Source organism: Arvicanthis niloticus, chromosome 25 (assembly GCF_011762505.2).
Source record: "Arvicanthis niloticus isolate mArvNil1 chromosome 25, mArvNil1.pat.X, whole genome shotgun sequence".
NCBI lineage: Eukaryota > Metazoa > Chordata > Mammalia > Rodentia > Muridae > Arvicanthis > Arvicanthis niloticus.
Genome location: NC_133433.1, coordinates 40,254,682 through 40,265,378, shown reverse-complemented (window position 1 = coordinate 40,265,378; position 10,697 = coordinate 40,254,682).

The following is a 10,697-nucleotide window of genomic DNA, read 5'->3' as shown; positions in this document are numbered from 1 at the left end:
TTACACCAGACTTCTCACGAGAGTCTATAAAAGCTAGAAGATGCCCTTCAGCCCCTATCCCGGATCTGAGGCCTGGACCAGACCTCTGCCCGGTCTGCTGTTGTGTAGACCCTGGATTCCCCCCCCCCCGGCCCAGACATCCTGGAGGCTCCACGGACCCCACAGCAAGCTGTAGGTAGGAAGACCCAAACACTGCCCTAAGCCCATAGCTGGGTGCTAGGAGCGTTCAGATTCCAGAAGATATCCACTCCCCCGATCCCCTCCGATGAGCACTCCCCTTCCGCCACTCTCCCAGATCTGAGGCCTGGACCAGACCACTACCCGGTCTGCTGTTGTGTGGACCCAGGATTCCGCCTGAGACATTCTGGAAGGTCCACTCAACCTAGAGTCACAGAGCAACAACTGAACTCAGAGTGTCAGACAACATATCCTGAGATATCCTAGAGGAGCCACTGCACTCAGATCAGTGGGAACCTTATCCTGAGACATCCTAGAGGAGACACTGCACCCAGAACAGCAGACACCTAGCTGGACTGCTACCTTGGAGGCACCATATCCTGAGGCATCCTAGAGGTACCACTGTACTCAGTGCAGCTGGAGAAGATCACAGAGACATCTGGACACTGAGGAGATCAGACACAAGCAAGATAACTGGAAAGGCAGGCTTCAGTCAGAGACAGCAAGTACAGGCAGCACTAGAGTTAACCAGATGGCAAAAGGCAAGCACAGAAACGTAAGCAACAGAAACCAAAGTTACATGGCATCATCAGAACGCAGTTCCCCCATCATAGCAAGCCCTGAACACCCCATCAAACCAGAAAAGCAGGATTCAGAATTAAAATCACTTCTCATGACAATGATAGAGGACTTTAAGAAAGACATAAATAACACTCTCAAAGAACTTAAGGAGAACACTGGTAGACAGATAGAAACCCTTAAAGAGGAAACACAAAAATTCCTTAAGGAATTGCAAGAAAATACAACCAAACAGGAGAAGGAATTAAACAAAACCATGCAGGATCTAAAAATGGAAGTAGAAACAATAGAGAAATCACAAAGGGAGACTACCCTGGAGATAGAAAACCTAAAAAAACAACCAGGAGTCATAAACACAAGTATAACCAACAGAATACAAGAGATAGAGAGAGAAACTCATGTGCAGAAGATACCATGGAAAACATTGACACAACTATCAAAGAAAATTCAAAATACAAAAAGCTACTAATCCAAAATATACAAGAAATCCAAGACACAATGAGAAAGCCAAACCTAAGGATAATAGGTATAGATGAGGGGGAAGACTCCCAACTTAAAGGACCAGTAAATATCCTCAACAAAATTATAGAGAAAAACTTCCCTAACCTAAAGAAAGAGAAGTCCATAAATATGCAAGAAGCCTACAGAACTCAAAAATAGTTTAGACCAGAAAAGAAATACTTCCTGCCACAAAATAGTCAAAACATCAAATGTACAAAACAAAGAAAAAAAATACTAAAAGCAGTAAGGGAAAAAGGTAAAGTAACATAGAAAGGCAGACCTATAAGAATTACACTAGCTGGGCGGTGGTGGCGCACGCCTTTAGTCCCAGCACTTGGGAGGCAGAGGCAGGTGGATTTCTGAGTTCGAGGCCAGCCTGGTCTACCGAGTGAGTACCAGGACAGCCAAGGCTATACAGAGAAACCATTCCTCGAAAAACAAAAAAAAAAAAAAAAAAAAAAAAAAGAATTACATTAGACTTCTCGCCAGAGACCATAAAAGCCAGAAGATCCTGGACCAATATCATACAGACCCTAAGAGAACACAAATGCCAGCTCAGACTACTATACCCAGCAAAACTCTCAATCAATATTGATGGAGAAACCAAAATATTCCATGACAAATCCAAATTTACACAATATCTCACAAATCCAGCACTTCAAAGGATAATTGGTGGAAAACTCCAACACAAGGAGGGAAACTACAACCTAGAAAAAGCAAGAAAGTAATCCTCCAACAACCCTAAAAGAAGGTACCTATACAAACATATCTCCACTGCCAATAACAAAAATAACAGGAAACAACATTCATTTTTCCTTAATATAACTTAATATCAATGGACTCAATTCTCCAATAAAAAGACATAGACTATCAGACTGGATATGTAATCAGGACCCAACATTTTGCTGCATTCAGGAAATGCACCTTTGTGAAAAAGACAGGCACTACCTCAGAATAAAAGTTGGGAAAACAATCTTTCAAGCAAATGGTCCCAAGAATCAAGAGGGTGTAGTGATTCTAATATCAAATAAAATCATTTTTCAACCAAAAGCAATCAAAAAAGACAAAGAAGGACACTTCATATTCATCAAAGGAAAAATGTACCAAGAAGAACTCGGGATTCTGAACATCTATACCCCAAATGCAAGGGCACCCACATACATAAAAGAAACGTTATTAAAGCTTAAAACATACATTGCACCTCACACAATAATAGTGAGAGATTTCAACTCTCAGCTATGGACAGATCATAAAAACAGAAACTAAACCAAGACACAATGAAACTAACAGAAGTTATGAACCAATTGGACATAGCTGACATCTATAGAACATTTCATCCTAAAACAAAAGAATATACCTTCTTCTCAGCACATCATGGTACCTTATCCAAAATAGACCATATAATTGGTCACAAAACAAGCCTCAACAGACACAAAAAGATTGAAATAATCCCTAGTACCTTATCAGACCACCATGGACTAAGATTCATCTTTGACATGGACAAAAACAACAGAAAGCCCACATACACTTGGAAACTGAACAATGCTCTACTCAATGATAACTTGGTCAACGAAGAAATAACGAAAGAAATTAAAGACTTCTTAGATTTAAATGAAAATGAGGACACATCATATCAAAACTTCTGGGACTCACTGAAAGCAGTACTAACAGGAAAAATCATAGCTCTAAGTGCCCACAAAAAGAAAATAGAAAGAGCATACATTAACAGCTTAACAGCAAACCTGAAAGTGTTAGAACAAAAAGAAGCTAATATACCCAAGAGGAGTAGATGGCAGGAAATAATCAAACTCAGGGCTGAAATCAACCAAGCTAAAACAAAAAGAACTATACAAAATATCATCAAAACCAGGATCTGGTTCTTTGAGAAAATCAACAAGATAGACAAACCCTTAGCCAGACTAACCAAAGGGCACAGAGACAGTAATCAAATTAAAATCAGGACTGAAAAGAGAGACATAACAACAGAAACAGAGGAAATTAAAAAAAAAAATCATCAGATCCTACTACAAAGGCCTATACTCAACAAAATTGGAAAATCTGGATGAAATGGGCAATTTTCTAGACAGATACCAGGTACCAAAGTTAAAGGAGGAGTAGATGATAAACCATCTAAACAGTCACATAACTCCTAAAGAAATAGACACAGTCATTAAAAATCTTCCCACCAAATAAAGGCCGGGGCCAGATGGTTTCAGCACAGAATTCTTTCAGACCTTCAAGGAAGACCTAATACCAATCCTCTTCAAGCTATTCCATAGAATAGAAACAGAAGGAACACTACCCAATTCGTTCTATGAAGCTACCATTACACTCATACCTAAACGACAGAAAGACCCAACAAAGAAAGAGAACTACAGACCAACCTCTCCTGTGAATATTGATGCAAAAATACTCAATAAAATTCTCACAAACCGAATCCAACAACACATCAAAACAATTATCCATCAAGATCAACTAGGCTTTATCCCAGAAATGCAGGGATGGTTCAATATTCAGAAATCCATCAATGTAATCCACTATATAAATGAGCACAAAGAAAAAAACACATTGTCATCTCACTAGATGATGAAAAAGCATTTGACAAAATTCAACATCCCTTCATGTTAAAAGTCTTGGAAAGATCAGGAATTCAAGGCCCATATCTAAACACAGTAAAAGCAATATACAGCAAGCCAGTAGCCAACATCAAACTAAATGGAGAGAAACTTGAAGCAATCCCACTAAGATCAGGGACTAGACAAGGCTGCCCACTCTCACCTTACCTATTCAATATAGTACTGGAAGTCCTAGCTAGAGCAATTAGACAACAAAAGGAAGTCAAAGGGATATAAATAGGAAAGGAAGAAGTCAAAATTTCACTATTTGCAGATGATATGATAGTATACTTAAGTGACCCTAAAACTTCCACCAGAGAACTCCTAAACCTGATAAACAACTTTAGCAAAGTGGCTGGATATAAAATTAACTCAAACAAATTAGTAGCCTTCCTCTATTCAAAGGATAAACATGCTGAGAAAAAATTATGGAAATGACACCCTTCACAATAGCCACAAATAAAATAAAATATCTTGGAGTGAATCTAACCAAGCAAGTGAAAGATCTGTATGACAAGAACCTCAAGTCTCTGAAGAAAGAAATCGAAGAAGATCTCAGAAGATGGAAAGATCTCCCATGCTCCTGGATTGGCAGGATTAACTTAGTAAAAATGGCTATCCTGCCAAAAGCAATCTACAGATTCAATGCAATACCCATCAATTCTTCATGGAGATAGAAAGAGCAATCTACAAATTCATTTGGAATAACAAAAAACCTAGGATAGTGAGAACTATTCTCAACAATAAAAGAACTTCTGGGGGAATCACCATCCCTGACCTCAAACTGTACTACAGAGCAGTAGTGATAAAAGCTGCATGGTATTGGTACAGAGACAGACAGGAAGATCAATGGAATAGAATTGCAGACCCAGAAATGAACCCGAATACCTATGGTCACTTGATCTTTGACAAGGGAGCTAAAACCATCCAGTGGAAAAAGGTCTGCGTTTTCAACAAGTGTTGCTGGCTCAACTGGAGGTCAACATGTAGAAGGATGCAAATTAATCCATTCTTATCCCCTAGTACAAAGCTCAACTCCAAGTGGATAAAGGACCTTCACATAAAGCCAGATACACTGAAACTAATAGAAGAGAAGTTGGGGAAGACCCTCGAATACCTAGGCACAGGGGAAAAGTTCCTGAACAGAACACCAATGGCTTATGCTCTAAGATCAAGAATTGACAAATGGGACCTCATCAAATTGCAAAGCTTCTGTAAGGCAAAGGACACTGTCAACAAGACAAAATGGCTTCCAACAGATTTGGAAAAGATCATTACCAATCCTACATCCAATAGAGGGTTAATATCGAATATATACAAAGAACTCAAGAAATTAGATGCCAAACAACAAAATAACCCCATTAAAAAATGGGGGTACAGAGCTAAACAAAGAATTCACAACTGAGGAAACACAAATGGCCTAGAATCACCTTAAGAAATGTTTAACATCCTTAGTCATCAGGGAAATGCAAATCAAAACAACCCTGAGATACCATCTCACACGAGTCAGAAGAGCTAAGATCAAAAATTCAGGTGATAGTAGATGCTGGCGAGGATGTGGAGAAAGAGGAACACTCCTTCATTGTTGGTGGGGTTACAAACTGGTACAACCACTCTGGAAGTCAGTCTGGTGGTTCCTCAGAAAATTGGACATAGCACTACCTGAGGACCCAGCTATACCACTCCTGGGCATATACCCAGAAAATGCCCCAACATATAACAAAGACATATGCTCCACTATGTTCATAGCAGCCTTATTTATAATAGCCAAAAGCTGGAAAGAACCCAGATGCCCTTCAACAGAGGAATGGATACAAAAAATGTGGTACATTTACACAATGGAGTATTACTCAGCTATTAAAAATAATGAATTTGAGAAATTATTAGGTAAATGGATGAAACTAGAAAATATCATCCTGAGTGTGTTAACCCAATCACAAAAGAACACACATGGTATTTACTCACTGATAAGCGGAGATTAGCCCAAAAGTTTGAAACAACAAAGATTCAACTACCAGAGGACGTGAAGCTCATGAAGAAGAAAGAACAAGTGAGAATGCCTAGGTCTTTCTTAGAAGTAGTAACTAAATACTCAAGGGTGCAAATATGGAGACAAAGTGTGGGACAGAATCTGAAGGAGAGGTTATATGGAGACCATTCCACCTGGGTATTCATTCCATGTGCAGTCACCAAAAATAGACGCTGATATGGATGTCAGAAAGGGAAAGCTGACAGCAGTCTGATAAGGCTGTCTTCTTAGAGGTCCCCCAGAGTCTGACATACCCAGAGGCAGATACTCACAGCTAACCATTAATCTGATCAAAGGTCCCCAATGGAGAAGTTAGAGTGTAAACTGAAGGAGCCTAAAGTGTTGGTGGCCTCATGAGGAGAGCAACAATACCAACCAGCCAGAGCACCCCAGGGTCTAAACCACCAACCTAGGAGCACATATGGAGAGCCACATGACTCCAGCTGTACATGTAGAGGAGGATGGCCTTGTTGGGCATAGGTGGGAGATGAGGTCAATGGTACCTTGAAGGCTGAGCACTGAGTGGGGGGGGGGGGGTAACCTGAGGGTGGGGAGGGGGATTGAGGGGTAGGTGGGTAAACACCCTCATAGAAGCAGGAGGAGGGGGGATGGGATAAGTGGTTCCTGGGAGGTGGGGGGAATTCGGTAAGGGGATAAAATTTGAAATGTAAATGTAATATCCAATAAAAGGGGAAAAAAAGCAGTTAAAACAAACATCCTTAATAAAATGTCAGCCCTCTTTAAAAAAAACTATCTTGATACTAAAATTTGTTTTGAGAATTGTATATTGCAGAATGATCAGCCTTGGTGTATCTACTCAACAAGCAATATGGGCAGACCTGCTCAAACCTCTGTGGTCCAGGAATTCAATCTGGAGGCAGTGAAGACACAGCATCAGAGGCTTGTCAATTTGCTCTTCCCCCCACCCCTCTTCTAATCAACGCCCATAATCAGCTTGAAGAAGCTAACGAAGAGTCAGCACCCTTATTCCCTGGGCTTGGGGAATAAGGTGGTAAATGTTGGGCTGTCTTTCTAGGGAAAAGTAGTGGTTTTGTTGGAACAGAGAGGATTAGCTAGGATTTATTGCATAGCCATAACCTATTGGTAGAAATCTGTACCATTATTATCAAGATGATGTTATAATTTCTTAAATGGCACCAATTTACTTTGATTACAAATTTTAAGGTTTTCATTGGCATGAGCTTCTTATTGATATAAAAGTGAGATGAACATTGTTATTCTCATAGGCATTATACCAGTATAACACATTTAGGAACAGAAGGCTTAGGCCCAGTCCTTCTTTAACATTTTTAACAGATTTGAGATGGTTAGCCTGTGAGTTAAGGGACTATAGCAAATTCATGGCTTGGAGTTTATTGTTAGGGTGTTTTCTATGTTTTATTTAGAAATAGCTGAGTGGAGTTAACAGGCAACAGTCCAGATTACCTTACATGGATAGTTGGCTTTCAAAACATCAGAAATCCACAGAATTGACATGACAAACATTTCTGTATTAATGTTCATTTTGATTAGAGACATGTCTGCTCCTGACAGCTTCCTGTCTTGGATTCTAAGAGGAAATTGAGCATCTTTGGAGTTAGTCCAGTTGTGGTGAGACAGCCACTAGACAAGAATTGCCTCTTTCCATCTACAGACAAATTACTGTCCAGAAAAGGACACACTTGGAGAATAGTCGACTGATTATATCTGCCTAGACAAAGTAATCAGCCCTTAATAATTCTGCAGCACTAAGGTCTGTCAGATGATCCTGGGCCAGAAGGCGGAAGAACAGATGCTCCAACGTTTTGTAGTAGAGGGAGTGTCCAGGTGTTCAGAGGTCTCTATAAATTGGCTAAGCTTTAGAAGCTATGCTTTGTGCTTCCCACAATTATAGTTAACTCAGTCATTCTGGATTTCTGATGGGGTTGAAAACTTATAGCCTCATAGCCAATCCTGGCTATTTACCTTGAGATAAAAGACTTGAGTGGATGGTCGTCAGCTGACATTCATTCTTAAGCCAAGGAAAAAGCCAGGTTCAGAACTAAGTGTTTTAGTTAGGATAGATGACAGAGGTTCTGGTTAGTCAACAAAATGATGGACTGGGTATAAGGACTATATTGTACCTCATGGGTACAAATTGGCATAATTATGCTCTAATTGTGTTTTGAGAGAAAAGTTTTATTTTAACAGGAAGGGTGATATGTAGGAGGAGCTAAGATGGGAGGAGTACTGAGAGGAAGAGAAGGAGTAAGAAGAGGAGGAAAAGAAGGAGAGGAGAAGCTAGGTGATGAGAGAGAGAGAGAGGGGGGAGACAGGGAGGCAGATGTTCATGTATCTCCACCAGTCAACGATAGTTGATATATCTAGGTTGGGTAGTGGTTTACACCTCTGATTGAGCAATACCAAACTTATAAAGCCTTTGGTTAACATTTTTTAAAAAATGTATATGTGCAAAAAGAAAAAGGGGGCATGGGATAGGGGTTTCCTAAGGGGGGGTGGGAATGGGTGTAAATAAAATATCTAATAAAAAAAAATTTTTTAAAAAAGAAATAAAATCCGCTTTCAGCAGCAGCAGCCATCTTGCAGTTAACTCGCCAAAATGACGAACACAAAGAGAAAGAGGAGCGGCACTCAGTATATGTTCCCTAGGCCTTTTAGGAAACATGGAGTTGTTCCTTTGGCCACATACATGCGAATCTACCAGAAGGGTGATATTGAGACATCAAGGGAATGGACCTGTTCAAAAAGGAATGCCCCACAAGTGTTACCACAGCAAAACCGGCAGAGTCTACAATGTCACCCAGCATGCCATGGGCATCATTGTAAACAAGCAAGTTGAGGGCGAGGTTCCGGCCAAGAGGATCAGTGTGCGGACTGAGCACATCCAGCACAGCTTCCTGAAGCAGGGGAAGGAGAACGATCAGAAGAAAAAGGAAGCCAAGGAGAAGGGAACCTGGGTTCAGCTGAAGCGCCAGCCTGTGCCACCCAGAGAAGCGCCAGCCTCTGCCACCCAGAGAAGCATACTTTGTAAGGTCTAAAGGAAAAGAGCCTGAGATGTTGGAGCCCATTCCATACGAATTCATGGCCTAGTGTACGAAAGAGAAATAAAGGACCCGAATACAGAATTTTTCCAAAAAAAAAAAAAAAAAAAAAAAAACAGATCAGAAAGCAAGCAAACCTGACCACTCTACCATTTGAGAAAATAAGACTTCAAACTAAAACTACTCATAAAAGAAAAAGGAGGGTATTTCATTCCATTCAAGAAATTATTTAATCATGAAATTTGTACAATAATAAACACAAATACACCAAACTATGGTAAATCTCATTCCATAAAAGACATACTTACTAATGGAATTATGGACACAGATTAACACAAATACAATCCTGGTGATTTTAATACTTCGTTTTCTCGGAAAAAAATTTAAAAACTTCAAAATTAAGCGACACCTTACATCAAATGAACCGACCAAATACCTATTGAATATTCCATACCAACACCAAATATACATTCTACTCAGCAGAACATGCACATTTCTCTAAGACAGACCACATTCTGGTAAAACATTAAAAATGCAGAAAAACCACAATAATTCTATATATCCTATCTGACATTTTACAATAAATCTGCAAACAAAACTTTCATAAGTGTATAAACTCATGGGAACTAAGCAACTCATTACTGAATGATGAATATCAAAGAACTCAACAAAGAAATCAAAATATTCCTGAAACCAAATAAAGATGAAAACACAAAACAACAAAACATTTGGGACACAGTAAAGGCAGTCTTAGGAGGGAAGTTTATAGGCCTACATGCCTACATTAAAAAATTAGAATGAACACAAATAAATTATTTAATAACTCAACTCAAAACTGTAGAGAAACAAGAGCAAACAAAACCCCAGACCACTAGATGACAGAAAATTAAAAAAAAAAAAAGAAAGTATGAATTAATGCAATAGAAACCAATAATCCAAAGAATAAATAAATATCTAAGACTATTTTCTTTGGGAAGGTAAACAAGTATAAAGGGATTGCAGGACCTAGAAAAGATGATTTTGAGCAAGGTATCCTGGACCCAGAAGGATAAATGCCACATGTTCTCTCAATCTACAGTTTCTAGCTCCAGTTAGAGACAGAGAAAGAGTTGAATGGATAAGAGAAGATAGAGGATAGATAGATAGATAGATAGATAGATAGATAGATAGATAGATAGATAGATAGTAAGGAAGACAGACAGACAGGCAGACAGAGAGGCAGACAGAGAGTGTAAGAGCCAGGAAACAAGGAAGTCCTCTGTGAAACTGCCTCTTTTAGAAATGGCTGCATAAACAAAACATAACAATAACAATATCAATCAAGAATGCTAGCACAGAAAAGTGAAATCCCATGGGGTCTGACCTCTAGATAAAGAACATTAGACAAACAATGAGTGCTGAGAGAGGAAGTATTAGCCTTTCCCAGCAATGAACCTCCTAATTGGTTATCCAGTACAAAATGGCCAGCCTTGAAACTATACATACAACAAACAACAAGAGTGGAAACAGTTATTTTTACTTAAGCATTTGTTCATGCACATGTAACAATAATAATCAAAGGAAGAAAAGCAGAAGTGCTGTAATTATATTTTAACTACAAATGTAAAATTTTTAAATAAATTAAATTTTTTCATTAAAGATTATAATTTCTAGGACAGGGACAACTTAGTAGTGATATATTTTTTTTGTGAAAAAATGCTGAACACTGTCCTACAGAATACTTAGGAACTTCAGTGAATGTTCTGAGGAGACAGG